Source organism: Ursus maritimus, unplaced genomic scaffold (assembly GCF_017311325.1).
Source record: "Ursus maritimus isolate PB19 unplaced genomic scaffold, ASM1731132v1 scaffold_9, whole genome shotgun sequence".
NCBI classification, from domain to species: domain Eukaryota; kingdom Metazoa; phylum Chordata; class Mammalia; order Carnivora; family Ursidae; genus Ursus; species Ursus maritimus.
The window spans coordinates 68,564,118-68,585,495 of record NW_024427107.1 but is presented as its reverse complement, the minus strand read 5'-3'; positions in this window follow the sequence as shown (position 1 = coordinate 68,585,495).

Genomic DNA, 21,378 nt, shown 5'->3' with positions numbered 1-21,378 from the left:
AAATAAACCCAATCACACCAGTAATTACATTATGTATGGTCTAAACATGCCAGTTACAAGGAAGACACTGTCAAAATGGTTTCTTTTTAAAAAGTAAGGCCTAGGGATTTGCTGTATAAGAGATACACTTTACATATCAGTGTGCAAGTAAACAATCCAAAAAGATATAGCATGCGAACGTTAAGCCCGGGAAAGCTAGGATGACTATTTTACTATTAGATAGAATTGATTTCAAGAGTAGGCATATTAACAAGTAAGGAGGGATTGTTTTTTAATTTCTCAAATGGTAAATTCATCAAGACAAAACATTCCTTGGGGCAGCTGGTTGGCTCAGTCAGTTAAGCGTCTGACTTTTGATTTCAGCTCAGGTCATGACCTCAGGTTCTGAGATTGAGTCTGGTGTCCTGCTCTGTGCTCAGTGGGGAGTCTGCTTGAGATTCTCTCTCCCCCTCTGCCTTTGCCCTTCCCCCTACTCTCTCTCTCTCTCATGCAAAATAAATAAATAAGATCTTAAACAAAAGAAGACATGACAATCCTAAATGTGTAGACACCTATTGACAGCAATTCAAAATATATGGAGAAAATAGAGAACTGAAAGGATAAATAGACAACACATAAAAGATGTGAATAACACCATCAATAACATTAAAATAAAATATGTAGGAAATAAAATAAAATAAATGGAAAAATATGTAGAAAAATATCAAATATTTGAAAATGAAAAAATACTTCTAAGTAATTTATATGTCCAAAAGAAATCAAAGGGAAATTTAAAAAGATTTTCACTAAATTTTAGTGGAAACAAACACATCAAAATTTGTGTCATAAATCTAAAACACTGAATACATGGAAATGTATAGCTATTGTGTTGTGTTTATATTAGAACAATTTTAAAAAGGATTGAGATTGAGATCAGTGATCAAACCTATTATGTTAAGTTAGAAGAAAAGAGCAAATTAAGGTCTAATGTAAGTAGAAGAAAAGGAATAATAAAAGATAAAACTGGAAATCAGTGAAATAGAAAACAGAAAAACAAAGGAAACTAACAACGACAAAATAGTGTACTTTGAAAAGATTCCTAAAATTGATTATTCCTAGCAAGTCTGATTAAAATATATCTCCAGTTGGGGTGCCTGGGTGGCTCAGTCGGTCGAGAGTCTGACTCTTGATTTTAGCTCAGGTTATGAGATCAAGCTCTGCGATGGGCTCCACACCAAGCTTGGAGCCTGCTTAAGATTCTCTATCTCCTTCTCTGGTCTTCCCCTCCCCCAATTAATAATATCAGGAATGAAAGAAAAGTAATATTCACAGATTCTACAGATACTCAAAAGTATAATGATAAAACATATACAATTTTATGTCAACATTTCTGCCAATTTAGATGAAATAGACAAATTATTTAAAAGACACAAATTACTGAAATTGGCTCAAGAAGAAATAGAAAATATATATTGCTCTATATTGTAAAGAACCTTAGTTCATAATTTAATGGTTTCTCACAAATACAAATCCAGTGTTCCCAGTAAATTCAATCAATGGTGAATTCTGTCAAACGTTGAGTAGATAAATAATAGTAAAGATACACAAACTCTTTCAGAAAATAAAGAAATACTTTCCAACTCATTGTATGAGGCCAGAATCACCATAATCCCAAAACCTTACACAGACACTACATGCACACACACAAAAAATCCCCTATAAATAAAATGCAAAAATAAATCTTAATAAAACATTAGCAAATCATGTCTAGCAATATATAAAATGAATAATGCATCATGATCAAGTGGAGTTTAATATCAGACATGCAAGTTTGGTATAATAATAACATATCAATGAATGCAATTCAGTACATTATAAACATAAAAGCAGCAATGTATATAATTGTCTAAGGAAGTGCACAAAACCCACTTGAAAAAACTCAGCACTCCAGAAAACCAAGATTTGATGGAATTCCTGCTGCCTGATAATGAGAATATTAGAAAATAACCTAGCTAACTTAATACTTACTGGTAAAATATTTTAAAAATTCCTCAAAGATCAGAAATAAATCAAGGATGTCTAATCTTCCCACTTGTGTACTGGAGGTCTTAGCATTGCAAAAATGCAAGAAAATGATGTAAAATGTATACATTTTGGAACAGAAGTAGAAAACTTTTTTTTTGGTTTTGTTTTGTTTGCATACAACATGACTTTGAAATGTCTAAACCTAAGAAATGTACTAAGAAATGTACTAAACCAAAATAAATTACGATCATTAAAAAGTAATTTCAACAAGGCTTCAGGATAAAAGGTAAATGTACAAAAATCAGTTGTATTTTTATATTCTAGCAATAACCCACTGAGAATTAAAAGTTTTAAAGTCATATTTACTTTAGCATCAAGAACAAAAAATAAATTCAAACACAATGCGTACGTTTTACGCTGAAAAATTTTAATCTTTGAGACAAATTGAATTAGTAAGTAAACTCAGTAAGTAGTACAGAAGTTGAGAGCTATGCCATGTCTGTGGATTGGAAAACTCAATATTATTAAAATATCATTGTTCCCCAATTAGATGTATATAGTCAATGATTCCAATTAAACTTGAAGCATGACTTTTTTGGGAAAAATTAAGTGTTATCTTCAGCTGATATGGAAATTCAAAAATCCTAGAATAGCTAATACAGTCTTAAAAAAGAAAATGAGTGGGAGATATACACTCTTTGATTTCAGGATTTTATTTATTTATTTATTTATTTATTTATTTATTTATTTTTATTTTATTATTTTTTTAAAAGATTTTATTTATTTATCTGACAGAGAGAGACAGCCAGCGAGAGAAGGAACACAAGCAGGGGGAGTGGGAGAGGAAGAAGCAGGCTCCCAGCGGAGGAGCCTGATGTGGGGCTCGATCCCAGAATGCAGGGATCATGCCCTGAGCCGGAGGCACACGCTTAAGGACTGAGCCACCCAGGTGCCCCCACGATTTATTTTAAAGCTGCAGAAGTTAAGACATTGTGGTGCTGGTGTGTGAACAAATAGGTCAGTGGAACAGAATAGAAAGTCATGATGTAAATAAACATGGCGGCAGTTAATTCATTTCTGAAGAAATTATAACTATGATTTAATAGGGAAAGGTGGATCATTTTCCTAAGTGCAAAGCTAAAATTATAGAGCTTCTGGAAAGAAACAATGGAATATCCCAGCAAACGTGGCACAGGCAAAGATCTCTGAGACAGAACACAAAAAGCATTTGTCATAAATGTGGGGGAAAAAAAGAGCAGTTGGATTCAGCAAAATGAAAGGACTACTTTTAGAAAAAGGCAGATTTGGAGAAAATATTCACTGTACAAAAATCTGACAAAGAATTTGTATCCAAAACATATAAAGCACTCCTTCATATCAAAAATAACAATACAAATAATCCAATAAAAAATGGACAAAATAGTTGAAGAGACACTTCACAAAAGAAGACATACAGGTAGCCAAGAGGTGTAAGAAAATCTGCTCAACATCATTGGTCTTTGGGGAATGAAAATTAAATTAAAACCACACTGAGATACTACTTCCCACCCATTAAAATGACTAAAATGAAAAATGTTGGTAAGTTTGTGGGACAAGTGAGACTCTCGCACATTGCTGATGGAAGTGTGAAGCTATAAAACCACTTCAGAAACTTGTAGCTCCTTATAAAATTAAATACTCCTATCATATAACTGACCAGTTCCACTTCTGTATGTACTTCCGAAAGAAATGAAAGCATATATCAAGAGAAAACTTTTACAAGAATGTTCCCAGCAGCTTTATTTTTAATAGCCAAACATTTCTATCAGCAGGAGAATGTATCAACAAATTGAGGTATGTTCGTATAATGGAATAGTAATCAGCACTAAAAGAAGATCAGAGCTACTGATACCTGCAACAGGAAAGAATCTCTCAGACATTCTGTTGAATACATTATCTTTAGTAGTCACGCTTAAAAGTGTACATATAGTCTGATTGCATTTATATGGAATTCTAGAACAGGGAAGGATCTGCTGGAACATATCATGGCACTTGTGTCTTGAGGCTGAGATATGGGTTGGATAGCAAATGGGTAGGATGGAATGTTCTGGGATAATAGAAGTTTTCTCTATCTTCATTGGCATGGTGGTTTTCATGGGTGTATACATTTGTCAAAATCTTATCTAACTGTAAACATAGATTCTGTGCATTTTCTTTGAGTAAATTATTACACACACACACACACACACACACACACACTTGCATGCACTAAACCCTTAGATTAGACAGACCTCTGGGTTGCAATTCTGACTCTGACATTTAATAGCTGTTTGTCCTTTGGCGAATTATTTAACTTTTTTTAGTTTTGCATCTGTATAAAAGACCAAACGGAAAGGTCCATTTGAGAAATAAATACAATCATCTCTCATCTCGTACTATCCTGGGCACCTGCTCGTCTCTCAATAAGTATTAACTATCATAAATAAGGATTATTATGAAAGACTGAACATTCATGTCTTTTTTTTCCCCCATTACCTTTAAACTTTGGAGAAATTTACTCTAAGTTTAGGAAAGGAGAGTCCAAAGGAGCACCAGGATGATTTATAGAAAAAGCACTTGTCTTGGAATCATAAAACTCATGTTGTGGCCTATTTGCACGAAACCTGGAGGCTCGTGTAGCAGGAAGCAGCATGACCGCATAGGAAAAACAGATCCTTTGTAGTCACAGAGATTTGGATTTAAATCTTTCTTCCATAGCTTATAAGTGATACACAGCAGTTTATAAAACGAACTATGTAAACTTGAGTAATTTAATACCTCTGAGCCTTAATTTTATCTCCGAAGTGCAAATAAATATAACTATACTACACAGTTGTCTGAATAAAAGTGTCAGGTAACACATACAAAGGGGCTGGCCCTTAGCAAGCCATTAATAACTACTTCTTTTTCCATCTCCTTCCCTTGGTGCACTCATTCTAGTATTATGGGCTACAGTTACCGTAGTAAATTAGGGGAATCGATCTCTGAGGCAACTTTGAACTTTTAATTCATCTGATTTTAAATAAGTGTAAACTAGTAATAACAATCTGTAGGTCTACCTATCTGTATCTTTACCAAAGCTGAAACCCAAAAGTTCCTGCAGAAATCAAACCCAACCAAAAAAGCTAAAGTATAGATTCATTCAGATTAAAAAGATTGCCTGGCCCAAGCTCATCACTGCCTGGGTCACTGTGTTTTCTGTTACTAAGGCTACAAGAGTTTGTTTACACAAGAAGCACATCTTTAATCATTTAAAAAAAATAAGACCTAGGGACAGATTGTACTCCACTAAGGGGGAAAAAAAACCCAACACACACAATAAACCCACAAATCCATCTGGGGAGGCTGACTATGATAGACCCTTTAATTTCAAGAGTAACATGGTCAAGGAGTTCAATGAAGAGATGACTTAATTTTATATTTGGTTTGAAGATGAAAATCTCCACTTTCCCTCATCAGCTAAGGAGCACAATACAGCAATGTGGGTTTATAAGAGATGTTGGCAAAATATAACCAGTCATTTTCCACTGTTGAGTCCTTTGCAGATTTAAAAGGTCTCAGACACATAGAAGAAAAGAGCACTTAGTAGTTTTCTATTAGAAGCCCCCAGATTTATACATAGAAATTGGCAGCCCAGTGAGGGAGTGATGTGGCCCACATTAACGAGAGCTTGGGTGAGACCCAAGGTCTAAGTCTCCTTTCATTATCTTTCTCTTTTATATATTTCATGCTGAGAGTAACTTCACTTAGAAATTATAAACCACAAACACATTGGAAATCACAATTCTTACCCTGGCAAATAGATCTCATTTACCCGGTGGATTAAGTGACAGATTATCCCAACAAGACTGTTGAGCTAGGTCACTGTGGAAGCCAACTTACTATTTGCCTGCCCCCCCAGTAGCTTATGTCTGCTTTCAGTTTATGATTTCAATCAGTTTCTTACACTTTCCACTTGATCATTATGGGCAAGTCACACCGAGGTACAGCACAACCATGTATGACAGTCAAAACGTTGGCCATCACACGTAGAGGAGACCCTTAAAAACAGCCAGAGAAAAATGAAACATTACATATAGGAAAACTGTGATTTGGATGAATACAGACTACTCATCGGAAACCATGGAGACCAGAAGACAGTGAAGCACAAACAATTTCAGATAAAGGAAAACCGAGGGGTTTGGTCCCCAGTAAACCTGTACTGCCAGAAATACTAAAGGAAGTTCTTCAAGCTTAAGAAATAATACCAGATGGAAATTTGGATCTTCAAAAAGGATTTAAGGGCATTGGAAGAAGTAAACATTTGGGTAAAAATGGAAAACGATTTCCCTTTTACATTACTTAATTTCCTTATGACTATGTAAAAGAAGTTTGTGACATCCTCCTGTTGGAATAATATGTATACGTACTACATGTGTATGGGCGTATATAATAATAATGGCAACTGTCGCATAGAACAGAATAGGAGAGGTGAATAGACCACATGATTGCAAGATTTTCTACAGTTTATGTCAAGTGGTACCATATTAACACTAATTCCAATGTGTCATGTTAAGGATATATTTGCCAATCCCTAGAGCAATCACTAAAAAAGAACATAAAGAGGTACAAATCCAACGGACACATTAAGTTCAATTCTTAAAAAATTCAAATAATTCAAAAGCAGGCAGGAAAGAGGCACGACAACAGCAGCAACAAAAAAAGATGGCCAAACAGAAAACAGGAAACTGGTAGACTTAATTCGACAATATCAACATCTACATTAACTCTTACTCTTTAAACACTTCAGTGAAAATGCAAGACTTTCAAATGGATAAAAAGTCAAGACTCTACCATACTGTCTACAAGAGAAACACTTTAAACAAAAATACACAGGTTACAAGGAAAGAGACATAAAAAAAGATATACCATAAAAGCAATGTGGTGGGTAGTCTCTGGGATGGTTGCCGAAGACCTCTGTCTCCTGGTATTGATGCCCTTTGTAATCTCCCCTTGAGAATGGGCTATGATTTCTGACTTGCTTCTGATAAATACAATATGGCAGACATAATAGGATGATACTTCCTAGATTAGTTTATAACAAATCTGTGGGGTTTTTTTTCCTCAAACTTTCAATTTCTATCTACCTAGGTCTATGTCATCAACTGCTCTGGGGAAAGCTAGCCAGCTCCCTGCTAGATCCCGAGGGCACTGTAGCAAACCCATAGAAAGCCCATATGGTTGAGGGACCGAGGGCCTCAGTTCCAAAGGCCATGAAGAGCTGAGACCTACTGACAGCCACTTGAGTGAGAACAGAAGGGGACTTCTGGGCCAAATGGGGCCTGCAGTTGGCTGCAACCTTGGCCAACAGCTTTGCTACAGTTTCATGAGACCTTGAGCAGAATCACCCAGCTAAGCTGCTTGGTTAATTCTCCAGCCACGGGAACCGTGAGATGATAAATGTTGGTTGTTTTAAGCTAATAGATTTTGGAGTAATTGTTTCGCAACAATTTATAATTATTACAGTGTAAGCTTGAGAAAGCTATAAAATCAAGACAAAGTTATAATGGGGATAAAGAGAATCATTTAAGAATGATAAAAGGATCAATTCTGCAGAAGGACATAATAGTCACAAACATCTATACCCCAAATAACAGAGCCTCAAAATACCTCAAGTAAATATTGATGAAATTATAGAGGGAAATAAACAATTCTACAGTCAAAGAAGGTTTTAATACCCCACTCTCAGCAATTGATAGAACAACTAGAAAAAATGAGTAAGTAAGGAGGTGATCTGAACAGGACTATCAACCACCATGACCTGATGAAAACCTAAAGAACACAGTGCCACACAGGAGTGCACAAGGTACGTTCACCAAGAATAAACATATGTGTGCCCATAAAATAAGTCTCAATAAACATAAAAGGAATGTAGGCATGTGCTTTAAGTAAGCAAAATACAATTTGAAATCAACAAAAATGAGATTGCTAGGAAACCCCAAATATTTTGAAATTAAACAAAATGATTCTAAATAATCCATCAAAGAAGAAAGCACAGGGGAAATTAGAAAATACTTTTAACACAATCATAAAGCAAGTATAATACACTAAAGTGTGTGTGATGACAATAAAGCAATGAATGGTGAGAAATTTATAGATTTAAATGCTTGTATTAGAAAAGTAAATATTAGAAAGCAATCAGCCAGGTAAGTTTCCATCCTGAGAAACTGGGGGACAAAGCCTAATAAACTCAATAGGTAAAAGGAAATAAGTAATAAAGATAAGAGCTGAAATCAATGAAACAGAAAAGAACCAAATCATAGAGAAAAAGCCAAGATTTCATGCTTTAAAAATATCAGCAAAATTGATTAAAAAAATATAGCTTAACTGATTGAGAAAAAAAGAGAAATTATGAGGATGAAAGAAGTGTTATCACTGTGTATTTTATGCATACCAAAAAAGAGATTATTATTAATAATTTTATGCCAATAAATTTGACAACTAAGATAAATGACAAATACCCTGGAAAATTTAAATTATGAAAACTGACCAAAAAATGAGACAGAAAACCTGAGTAACTTCGTATCTGTTAAAGAAACACACATACACACACAAACTCTGGGCCCAGATGGCTTCATTCATCAATTGTCTTGAACACTTTAGAAAGAAACAGTAGGAATCTTACACAAACTCTTTCAGAAAATAGGAGAGGAGAGACATCTCCTGTTTTGTAAACCTGCAAAACCGTAATACTAAAAGCTGACGAAAACCTTATTTGAAAAAGATATAGACTAATAAAATCCATCATGATCATGAATGTTAAAATACATAAAAAAGATTGCAAATTGATTTCAGAAATCTATAAAAAGAGTAATAAAATCATGATCAGTAAGGTCTATCCTAAGAACACAAACTTGATGGAACATTTTAAAATCAATCAATACAATTCACCGTCATAACAGAATAAAGCAGAAAAATATGATCATTTCAACAGATGTCTAAATAACATTTGACAAAATCCAACAACCCGCTCATGATATAAGCTCTGTGCAGTCTAAGAATAGATAGAAACTTCCTACATCTAAAAAGGCCATGCTAAAAAGTCTACATTTACCATCATAATGGAACATTATGGAATATTATATTAATATTTTCTTCCTAAGATTAGAAACAAGCCAGAATAGCTACTCTTACCACTAGAATTAAAACATTATTCTAGAAGTTCTAGCCATTGTAAATAGGCAAGAAAAAGAAAATGTAGAAAGATGGGAAAAGGAAAAAGTTAGACTGTTTCTATTTGCAGATGAGATGAAGTTTTTGTTGAAAACTCCATAGCGCCAAACGAGCAATGAGAAACAGTGAATTTAGCAAGTCCCTATGATAGAAGGTTTCTACAAAACAAGACCTAGCTCGTATTTTTATATCCTAGCAGGAAATAATTGGAAAACAGATCAAAACATCAACCCCATATCTAATCCTATAGCTGTCTGATTCCATTGTTTGTAAAATTACTATCTCCCCAAATATCTTTAGCCACTAGTACCTCGGAAATATCTGTGTGTTTCTTGCCTCTGGCATGTCATCCCTGTTTCACACCAGTGAGAGGTTTTAATAATAGCACTTTTTTTTTTTAAGATTTTATTTATCTATTTTATTTTAGAAAGAGAGAGAGAGAGGCAGGGAGAGAACGTGAGCAGGATGAGGGCAGAGGGAGAGGGAGGATCTCAGGCAGACTCTGCACTGAGCCTGGAGCCCAGCAAGGAGCTCGACCTCACGACCCCAAGATCATGACCTGAGGCAAAACCAAGAATCAAACGCCTAACCGACTAAGCCATCCAGCCTCCCAACTAGTATTGTATTTTAACGTCTGCTTTCTCAGACGATTCCTGAAACACAGCTAAGTCAGTGTTCCATGGGGGAAAAATACCAAGGTGGTATTTGGTGGCTGGTGGTTTCCCGGGAAGTGAGCTCAGGAATAACATCTGTGATGAGACAGGGAAGCATGACCGGGCAGAGGAAGATGTTGAAGTGTGATGCAGTTGCAGTGGGGGCCTCAACGGACCCCATAGGATGCTCCAGAGTGTTGACAGCCCTCCAGCAAAGTCCTGCACTGTGGCCTGAGGGCTGGGACTTTGGACCCCTGAATTAACCAGTCACGGGCTGTGAGTTGACATTGAAGAAGGGAGGTCACCTTGTGCATAGCAATTCCCTACATTCAGAGAAATTAGTATATGCACTTCTAAACATGCTTTCTAATTCAACTTTCTGAAATTACATGGTGAGAAGCCTCACAGGTCTGCTCCTGTCTCCATCTTAACTCTCACTTAGGATCATTCATACGCACCCTCCTTTCCTCCTGTGCCCACAACTGGGTGAGGATTCCCTCTAAAGCTAAAATTATAGCATCGTATGCCTGTGTACTTTATACATTCATCACTCAATGCTCTCTGTCTCTCTATCCGTCCATCCTTTTTCACTTAGCGTATTGTGAAACTTTCTGAATTATCTAGCAGGATTAAGTTTACAGTGGGAACTTACTTGCTGCATACTTTGTTGGATTTCCTCCTTCTCCTCCTCTCCCCCTCTTCTCTTTCTTCTCCTCCTCCTCCTCCTTCTTCTCCTTCTTTGTTCTCCTTCTTTGTTCTCCTTCTTCTCTCTTTCTTCTTTTTTCTTACTTCTCCCATACCAGGATTTCCTGCAATCATGTCCCAAATAAACTAATATTTGAATATAACTCTAGGGTCTGCACATGGGGAGTCTAAATTAAGACAGTTGCTATCAGAAGTGGTCCTAGGAATCAGATTCTCAGGATGGGATCCCATCATGTGCCACTTGTTGGCCAGATGGCATCAGGAACCTGAGTGTTTACAGTAAGTGGGATGATGATAATCCCCAGCATGCTGTAGCTTCAGGATAACTAGTATTGTCCCTTGTGGCAAATTCAGGTAAACTAAAGGTGGAAGAAGGTGTGCTGCTTGTACAATATCTCTAATAGTTGAGATATATGCGGACACTGATAATGATAAAGAAATTGGAATTAATTGCTCATTCTTTATTGCTGCTAAAGCATAAAAGGAAAATAACATCAGAAAAGATTAGACTGCTACTGTATTAGTTTCCAAAGGCTGCCATACAAAGCTCCATAAATCGAGTGGCTGGAAACAGGAAGAATTTATTCTGTCAGAGTTTTGGGGGCCAGAAGTCTAAAATCAAAGGTGTTGGCAGGCCTCACTACCTCCAGAAACTCTAGTGGGGAGAATCTTTTCTTGTCCAGCTTCTGTGGCCCCTGTTATTCCTTTACTTCTGGGAGCATAGCTCTAACCTCTGCCTCTGTCTTCACACGCCCTTCTGCCCTATGTCTCTGTGTGCCTTCCCTATTCTTGTAAGGATACCTGTCAGTAGATTTAGGGCTCACTGGAAATCCAGCATGATCTCATTTCAAGATCCTTACCTTAATTTTATCAGCAAAGACCCTATTCCAAAGAAGCTTACGTTCTTTTTTTTTTTTTTAAAGATTTTATTTATTTATTCGACAGAGATAGAGACAGCCAGCGAGAGAGGGAACACAAGCAGGGGGAGAGGGAGAGGAAGAAGCAGGCTCATAGCAGAAGAGCCTGATGTGGGGCTCGATCCCAGATCGCCGGGATCACGCCCTGAGCCGAAGGCAGACGCTTAACCGCTGTGCCACCCAGGCACCCCCAAAGAAGCTTACATTCTGAGGTTTCAGGTGGACATGTTTGGGGGGGCAACTATTGAACTTCTTATAGATACTAACTTAGCACATGGAAAACAACATCCAACAGGTAGGTATGGCATTACTTAAGTGGACTTTCACATGCTATCCAAGGACAGATTACATTGAAAATCAGGACCTGATTGTGAGAGTAGCAGAATTATAAAGAAGGCTGATTTCAAAGCTACAGCAAGTATTGGACACTCAATTTTGTGCTCTAACATGGACAGAATGGGCCCCTGAGACCTGGGATGGGGACATCGGGTTGGCTATGCTTGAGAACATTGAATCCCCAGATTGTTCTGAGCCCTCAGGATGACACAAATGTCGCTCTCCCCAGTGCTGGAGAATAGCAGCTTCCCTTGCTCACGCATGATGCAAAGGCCATACTTAGGCACAGGACTCTGAAAGTGGTGCTTGTCATCCTTAAGATCGGCCTCCATTCCCCTCACTGGTTCTAGTACACTGATAATTACGGTGCCTACTTGGAGGAATTACTGCTTTTGATTCAGGAGGAAGGGGATTCTTCATCAATGGATCTTTGGGACCCAGTGACATGTATCTTCAGTAATCAAGGAAACATGTTTGGGAATGGGTTTTTAGACTATTGGAAGACATGGGGAGTATAAGGCTGGATGAAGGACATTTTCCCTCCGGTCTTCTTTCTGGCAGGGATACTTGAACTCAGTTGTACTACTGTACTAGGATGGCTGTTTGAAGCTTGGGAAAATGGTCGTCCATAGTAAATGAAGTTGTAGAATTGCCTTGTTGGAGTATTGAGGAAGGGGTCAGGAGGCGAAGGCAGGCAGCCATGTTAGAAGGGAGGTACTGCCTAAGATCGGAGAATCTATCAACTGACTTTGTTCCTCAGCATAATCTTCAGGTTTGGGGAATCTAAAGGATGAATAATTGTCAGACTGAAAGGTATGAAGGGATTTACAAGATGAGGGGGCAGCATGGGCAGAGGCAGAAAAATGGAAACATAAAGATAAAAATAATAGATAAATGGTGAGAAAGATTTAGCCCATCTGGGTAGCAAGACATATAATTTGTGAATCTAAAAAAGGTTATTCCTTTTAGGTTTGGGGAGAAAATTTAGATTCGTCAGGAGAAGCAGAGTCACACCCATTCTCCTGCCAGACGGCCCCTGTCCTCCCACACTGCTGTCTGGCATGGAGTATCACCTGGAAGGCTTTCTGAAGAAGAATCTCCCAAGAGTAGTCTAACCTCTGTTTTTCATCCCCACCCCTGCTGACTCGCCCTGCCCTCGAGCACTAGACGGAGCTCTATGGAAGCAGTTCTAGGGGTGTAGGGCGAACTGCAAGAGAGGAGCTAATGAGTTTGCAGGATTGGAATTTCTCAACTGGAACCAAGCATTGCGCGTTGGGACATAGTCTACAGATGGCACCCACTGATGGATGGCCTATTTCTAGATTATTGACACCTTCCATTTAGACATAGAAACACCTAGTCAGCTGGCACCACAAGAGGCTTGCTTAGGGGCATGATGTGCCAGAGAGAGCATGGGCTCTAAGTTCACCCAAAAGACCTGGGGTGATATTCCTGTTCTGCCATATAGAGCTGGTTGATAATTGCACAAGGTCTTCTACTTCACTAAGACTCAATTTTTTCAACTCCACAGTGATGAAGACCTTTTTCACTAGGTTGTTCTAAAGACTAAACGAGGTAGAGAATGAAATCTAAAATGCCTGGCATATAGGAAATGATCAGAACATTTGGTTCTGTGCAAGCATGTACCAGGGTTGGGGAGATGAAGTCATCTTTTTTCCCCCATAAAATATATCTGCTTAACCTTACAACAATTCTGGAAGATATTAACAATAACATTAATATTACAGCTGACACTTACATAGCACTGAGCAATTTCCTAAATATTTTACTTGTACAAATTCATTTAAGCTTCACAACTACCCTCTAAGATTAGTTCTGCTATTGTCGTTTTTTACATAGAGGGTTAGGAGGTCATGCATAAGATACGTGATTTCCCAATTTCACATAGGAATTCATTGGCTTAACCGAGTTTAGAAGCCAGTGTTGGGTCAGAGTCCCTGTTCTTAATTTCCTTTCTATGGTATAAATTTACCAAATACTTGATCATCTGAATGCTGCCTAGAGACCCTTTTAGTGTTTTGGGTCCTCTTTTAATTTCCAATGTAAGCACATAGTCTGTAATAATTTATCTTTCTAGGTCTTTGACATTCCCTGGGTCCTCCTTCTTCTTTGGATTTCCCCCTTTTTCTCTAAAAAAACATAAAAGGAACATACATAATGGTTCATACCTGAAGCAGAACTTGCTTTCAGTTGGCATATAAGTTGGCGAGCTGTCTCTCTTGGTGCAGTGCTCTGTCCTGACAGGGCAGTGGGTAGGATGAGGGTATTGTCTAAATTCTGCTCATGCTAAAAAGGGCTAAAATTTTTACTTCACCATGTGAGGTGCTTCTGAAGAAAGTATTTTTACAGGATCCCTATCAAAAAAGCATTGTGGGTGTAATTAATGGCACTGAATTGCACACTTTAAGATAATTAAAAGGGGAAATCCAGGAATCTTATTACTGGGTATTTATATAAAAAATACAAAAGCATTAATTCAAAGGGACACACGCACCCCTATATTTATAGCAGCATTATCTACACTAGCCAAACGATGGAAGCCGCCTGAGTGTCCATCAGTAGATGAACGGGTAAAGAAGATGTGGCGTACGTACATAATGGTATATTATTCAACCATAAACAAATGAAATCTTGCCGTTTGCGGCAACATGCATAGAGCTAGAGTGTATAATGCTAAGCAAAATAAGCCAGCCAGGAAGAGACAAATACCATATGATCTCATTCATATGTGGAATTTATGAAACAAAACAAATGAACCAAGGGGAAAAAAGAGAGAGAGAGAGAGAGACAGAACAAGAAACAGATTCTTAATTGTAGAGAACAAATCAAGGTTACCTGAGGGGACATGGATGGGAAGATGGGGGAGATAGGCATTGGGGATTAAGGCGTGTACTTGTCCTGATGAAAAATAAAATAAAATAAAATAAAATAAAATAAAATAAAATAAAATAAAATGATTGAAAGGGGAAATTTTGTTACATATATTTTTACTACAATTGAAAAATGAACATTAAAAACAAGAAAAGAATACTAATAAAATGGAAAATTTAGTAATTTGAAAAGCATATATGTAAGTGAACATATTTTGTTTTATATACAAACATATATGTACATATATATGACTTATTAATGGATGGCCAAAAACTCAAAGGAAGGCTTTAAGTGGTAAATCAAGGATTAGAATGAAAGAAATTTGAAAGGCGCTTGAGTGACTCAGTCGGTTAAGGGTCTGCCTTCAGCTCTGGGTCCTGGGATTTAGTCCCGCATGGGGTCCTTCCTCCCTGACCTCTGTTTCTGCTTCTCTCTCTCCCTCTGCCCCTCCCCCTACTCATGCTTTCTCTCTCTCAAATAAATAAACAAAATATCTTTAAAAAAAAAGAAAGAAATTTGAAATTTTTAGTCATTAAAAAAGTACTTTGAAATTCTTTAGCAGGTGGAGAGGAAGGAATGGCATGGAGGGAGGGGTGTGCTTGACCCGCAGGACCACTTGATCTGTGTTGTGCTCTCTTATCCTTCAGTCAACATGCGCAGCATTGGAAAACTGGGGCTACCAGTTAGAAGCAGAGGAAGAGATGATGTCCAACATGGAAAAATTAAATAGGAAGAATCTCTTACTTTCCACAATTTTATTTTTTCTCAGTGGTCTCTTTCTTCTTCTTCTTCTTCTTCTTCTTCTTCTTCTTCTTCTTCTTCTTCTTCTTCTTTCTTCTTCTTCTTCTTCTTCTTCTTCTTCTTCTTCTTCTCCTTCTCCTTCTCCTTCTCCTTCTCCTCTGTCTTCTCCGTCTTCTTCTTCAGATACATTTATTTGCTTGAGAGAGAGAGAGAGAGAGAAAGCATGGTGGGGAAGGTCAGAGGGAGAGGGAGAGAGAGAATCTCAACCAGACTCTGTGCTGAGCGGAGAGCCCAACACAGGACTTGATCTCACAACCCTGAGATCTTGACCTGAGCTGATATCAAGAGTCAGATGCTTCATTGACTGAGCCACCAAGGTGTCCCTCAAGGGCTTCTTTCTAACTCATTCTATTCTTACCCTGAATCAACCATCAATGCTGTCTTTGTCACTGGACTCCCACACTGGCTGCACTACAGCAAACCAGGGCTGCAGTTCACCTTTCTCCAAACCTGACTCACCACCTTTCTTCACCACATGGCGTGGGGCTTCTAGTCCTTCCACCTGGGTCCTTGGCCAATGTTTTTCAGAGGGATGAGGAATAAAAAAGGAAGAGAGGAAAGAAATGAAGGTAGGAAGAAAAGAAGAGAGAAAGATTGAAGGAAGGAAGGAAGGAAGGAAAGAGAGAGGGAGGGAGGAAGGAAAGAAGGAAGGAAGGAAGGAAGGAAGGAAGGAAGGAAAGAGATAGGGAGGAAGGAAATAAGGAAGGGAGAAAGGAAGGAAGAGAGAAATGGACGGAGGAACAGAGGAAGGGAGAAAGGGAGTCCCTTCCATATACAATTACTCATTCAATTCTCCCCAAAGTATATGAATAATAATCATCATGCCCATGTTAAAGATACAAAACCAAAGCTAGTGCCTTGACCATGATCTCCCATTAAACAAATATTTATTGATAGTACCTGAGGTGGAAGATAACCGTGCTAACCAGTCCCTAGAGGATAACAATGTAAATGAGACACGTTCTCTCGCCCTACGGAGTTCACAAGATGCAAATAGACTGCAATGGGCTGCATATTTGTGTCTCCTCAAAATTCACATGTGGAAATTCTCATCTCCAGAGTGACTGTATTAAGATGTGGGGCCTTTGGGAGGTGTAATCACCTCGTGAGTGTGAAGTCCTCATGAATTGGATTGGTCTCCTTATAAAAGGGACCCCAGAGAGCTTTCTTTCCTCTTCCCGCTATGTGAGAATACAAGATGGCCGTCTGCCACTTGGGAGGGACTCCTCACCAGAGCCCAACCACACTGGCACCTTGATCTCAGACTTCCCGTTTCCAGAGTGTGAGAAGTCATTTCTGGTGTTTAAGCTCCCAGTCTACAATTTGCTGCCGCAGCTTGAACTGACTAAGACAGGTGCAAACATAACACTAACAGTGAGGAATGAATCAACTCCCAGATGAGAAATATTCTTAACTCCTGTGCATGTTCAGAGAGGTAAGGCATTTGTTAGAAGCTCTATGGGTCACTTTTTAAAAAAATCTTGCAGCTGAGTTTCTGGCTAGTGCTGATTATGAATATTGCATTTTGACCTTGGTTTGTTTTTTTTTTTAAAGTTTGTATTTTACTTCCATTTGTTTTAGATGGAACAATTTTTTCATGACAAGGTTAAATAACTCGCCTCCCATAAATTTTAAAACACTTAAACCACAGAGAGAAAAAGTTGCAAACCTTAAATTGCGTAGAGAGTGAATCATGTGTATTCTGAGAAAGAGAGTTAATTTAGAAGCAGCTTCAGGTCACGGGAGAGAAATAGGGTAGGGTTTCCTCGGTAAACCAAGGGGCAGTGCTTAAGTCTTCATCCCAAGTTAGTTCTTGTTTTCTCAGTGTGATCCAGGCCATACCAAGAAATCTGCAGCTCAGGACAGGAGATTTCATTCACACTTCTTCTCAACCCACTTTATTGTCTGTTGTTTGTGAGGTTCCTCAAGTCAAGAGGACTAGCTTGTGGGTGTGTGACAGCATGATCTCTGCCAACAAAGAGTTTAAAGCCCAGCAAGGAGAAAAATAGCAGCAATAGCTTCTGTTCTCACAGTGCTGTATACAGAGCACTGTTATCCTACCTCAGCAAGACTGAATGGTACTCAAGGGGCAGCCTAGGACAGAAGAAGTGGGGAAGGGATAGTGTTGGGACCTTGCTGGGCTCCTGTGTTTCATAATGGGACAGATGCCTGTGGGTGGGTAGAGAAGCAACATGTGGGCACTGGAGTTCCAGGCAACACATCAGTGTTCAGGAGTCAAAGGTATTCTTTGACTACCTCAAAGAAGACTTGGGGAGCCCCTTAGGAAGCAAATACTACCCACAATGTTAATAAGAGCCAACCTTTACTCATTACTTACTGTATGATAAGAGGTATGCCAATACCTATTTAATTCTGAGAAGAACTCGATAAGTATTATTATTATTATTCCCATTTGCTGAAGAGGAAACTGAGGCATAGTAAGTTATGTAATTAGCTCAAGATCACATGTCTCATGGCTGGAATTCAAACCCAAGTCTTGACTCTGAAGTTCATGGCCCTAAGCACTATGTTATACTAACGTCAACATTTCAGACCCCAGAGGTTATAAACCACACAAAAGTCAAGAGAATCAGGCACTTTATATGTGATGTGGATACAGAGATGAAAAAGATGTCGACCCTGCCCTTGAGAAATGTAGGCTTCACAGGGAGAGTTATGTGACATGGCTGAGTGGCCGTAGGGCCAGCAAGGCACCCAAGAAGGAGAATGGAGAATTGCTTTTCTAAGGAACTTGCAAGTTCCATAAGAGTAGGGGCTGCCTGACCCTTAAGCTTTGTGATATTTCTCCATAATGCCTAGATCAGAGATGGTCACATGGTAACTGCCCAGCAGATTTCATCCCACCTTCTGTGTTACCCGTCTTGAACCCTTGTTATTGGCATAGAGGGTATTTTTCTCATAGAGGAAGAAAAGGTAGTGCTCAATAATCAAAACAATAAATGTATGGGAGAGTGCTCTAAGAGGAAAGGGTAAGGAAGTATTGATTCTGTGTTCAGGGTAGTAGGAGAGTTTTCCCAAAGGAGGCAAAATCTAAGTAGGATCTTAAAGAATGAGGTGCAATTTACTGGGAGTGCGAAAGTGCTATTCTAAAACATGGATCAGTGTGTGCACTGGTTGCCAAACCAAATGAGCGACTGGAGGACTTGTTACAAAAAAAAAAAAAAAAAGAAAATTCCTAACCTTGGGATTCTGATCCTAGTGATTTGGAGTTTGTCTGGGAGTTTGTGTTTTTAACAAGTCACCCAAGGTGGCACCTGGGTGGCTCAGTCAGTTGAGCGTCCCACTTGGTTTCAGCTCAGGTCATGATCTCAGCTCCTTGGCGTCAAGCCCCGTGTTGGGCTCCATGTTCAATGGGAAGTCTGCTTCTCTCTCTCTCTCTCTCCTTGCTTATGCTCTCTCTCTCTCAAATCAATCAATCAATCAATCAATCAATCTTTAAAACAACAATAACAGCAACAAAAACATTAGTCACCCAGGACTCCATGCAGCTCTTGGGCAAAGTGTTTTGGAGCGACACACTGTGTATGCACGCTTGTCTGTGGAAGGGCAGAACGTGTTAAAGTGTGGGTGAGCATTTCCGTGAAGTTGTCAAGGGGGATGAGGAGGGGTGGGAGATGTGGCAGAAAATGCAGGTGGGGACTGGATTGTAGAGGCCCCAGTTATCTCCTAGGCACTACAGGGCAGGAAGACTTCTCAGACGGAGGAGCTGGATTTTAGCAAGACAGGTCTGGGTGGATTTGGGGGAGTCATTCGATTTGGAACACCTGAAGGCAAAGAGAACACCGAGGAAGTTACTCTGATAGATAGTCTCATACGAGGAGAGCCTTGCTGAAGAGGGCGAGAGCAGAGAGAAGAGGCCCACATTTGGAAGATATTTCTATGATGGAGGGCACAAGCTCATCATCAATCCTTTTTATATACTTTTCTTTCACAGTACATAACATTTATTTTCTGTCATTACTTGAAACCTGTTATGAAATATTTCTTTCTTGGAAAAAACCTTTCCTTCCACCTCATTCGTACCCTAAAAAGTCAAGAAAATCAAAGAAACACTGAAGTAGTTTCCTTTGGGTTTAACTTTGTTCATCCAAAGTCAGGCTCCACAATTCTTCAGACCCTGGCAGCCTTGGGTGCGGACATGAGTTCATTTCAACGCTTTCAAGGAGAATCAGGTAAATCCTGGAAAGCGAAACATTCTGTGTGCTCAAGACAGAGGAAGGGCAGGTAGAGAAGTTTGTAATATTGGTTCCCAATTTCTGCCACTTGTCCCCAAACATTTTCTTCTCTCGCATGTATCTGCCACTCATTCATCTGGTGACATTTTGCCTATTGAAGTCAGTATTTCATTGGTTCTGCATTCAAAACATTGGGGGAAAGTGTTTGAGGCTAAATGACAATAAATATCAATGTGTAAGGTGGTGTGGGAAGGAGCAGGAAGATTCATTCAATACGCTGCAAGTGAAAGTATAATTTTATAGATACCTTTAAAAACATCTATATCCTTTAAGCAGTAATCCCACTCCTAGGAATTTAACCCAAGGACATAATTCTTTTTTTTTTTTTTTAAGATCTTATTTATTTATTCGACAGAGATAGAGACAGCCAGCGAGAGAGGGAACACAAGCAGGGGGAGTGGGAGAGGAAGAAGCAGGCTCATAGCGGAAGAGCCTGATGTGGGGCTCGATCCCGTAATGCCGGGATCACGCCCTGAGCCGAAGGCAGATGCTTAACCTCTGTGCCACCCAGGTGCCCCATCCAAGGACATAATTCTAAAGGAGGAAAAAACCAAACAAACAAACACTGAAAGCAAAGGTTTTGGAGCAGCAATATCTATTTAGGAAAAATCAAAACAAAGAAAGAAGATAAAAACTCTGAATATTCCAAGTACAATAGGATGGTGAAATAAGTTATGTTAGATAATTGATCACATATGAATTGATTTTTTTTTTTTTTTTTTACCGTATAACTGGTCAGAGAAGGGTGATTTTGTTCTTTAGTGTTTCCAAGAGTCAGTAAGTACCACCCACAGGCCAAACCTAGCCCATGCCCGTTTTTGTAAATAGAGATTTACTGGAACGTACCACACATGCCCATTTCTGTACATATTTCAAGTTACAGTAGTTGAGTAGAGAGGCTGTACAAAGACCATACGGACTGAGAAACCTCAAATATTCATTATCTGGCCCTTTATAGAAAAGTGTGCCAGCCTCTGATTTAGACTAAGGTAGCAACGATATTTCTCAGGTTTGTTTGCTATGAGCTCCTATAGCAGAGAGTGAGATCCCGGAGGGAAAGACACGACAGACACAATGTTGAACATCAGCTCTGCTGCTCCCCTGTGCATGACCCTGGGGTTGGTATTTTATGGTCGGAGCCTTAGTGGTCTTGTCTGTGCAGTGAGGATCGTACTTCCCCTGCAGTGTTGCAAAGGGAACTGGAGATCTTATTTGCAGCACACATAGTTTGATGTCTTGGACATGGTCAGGACCTCAATCCAGGGGTGAGACACCGTGGATTGAAACCCCAGATCAACCACTTATTAACTCTGTGACCTTGGGGAAGTTACTTATCTTCCTGAGCTTCAATCTACTCATAACATAAAATGAGGATGATGGGATTCTATCGGGTTTGGGGTTCAATGAGAAAACATTTGTAAAATGTTTAGCACAGTGTCTAGTACCTATGGCAATACTCCACAGGGGGCAGCTAATATTCTGCCCCCTCTGCCCTCCCATCCCTATCCCATCACACAGGTATGATCATGACACAACTTAGCTTGCATTAATGTGTCCCGATGACCTTCTTAGGGAAGTCTGAAC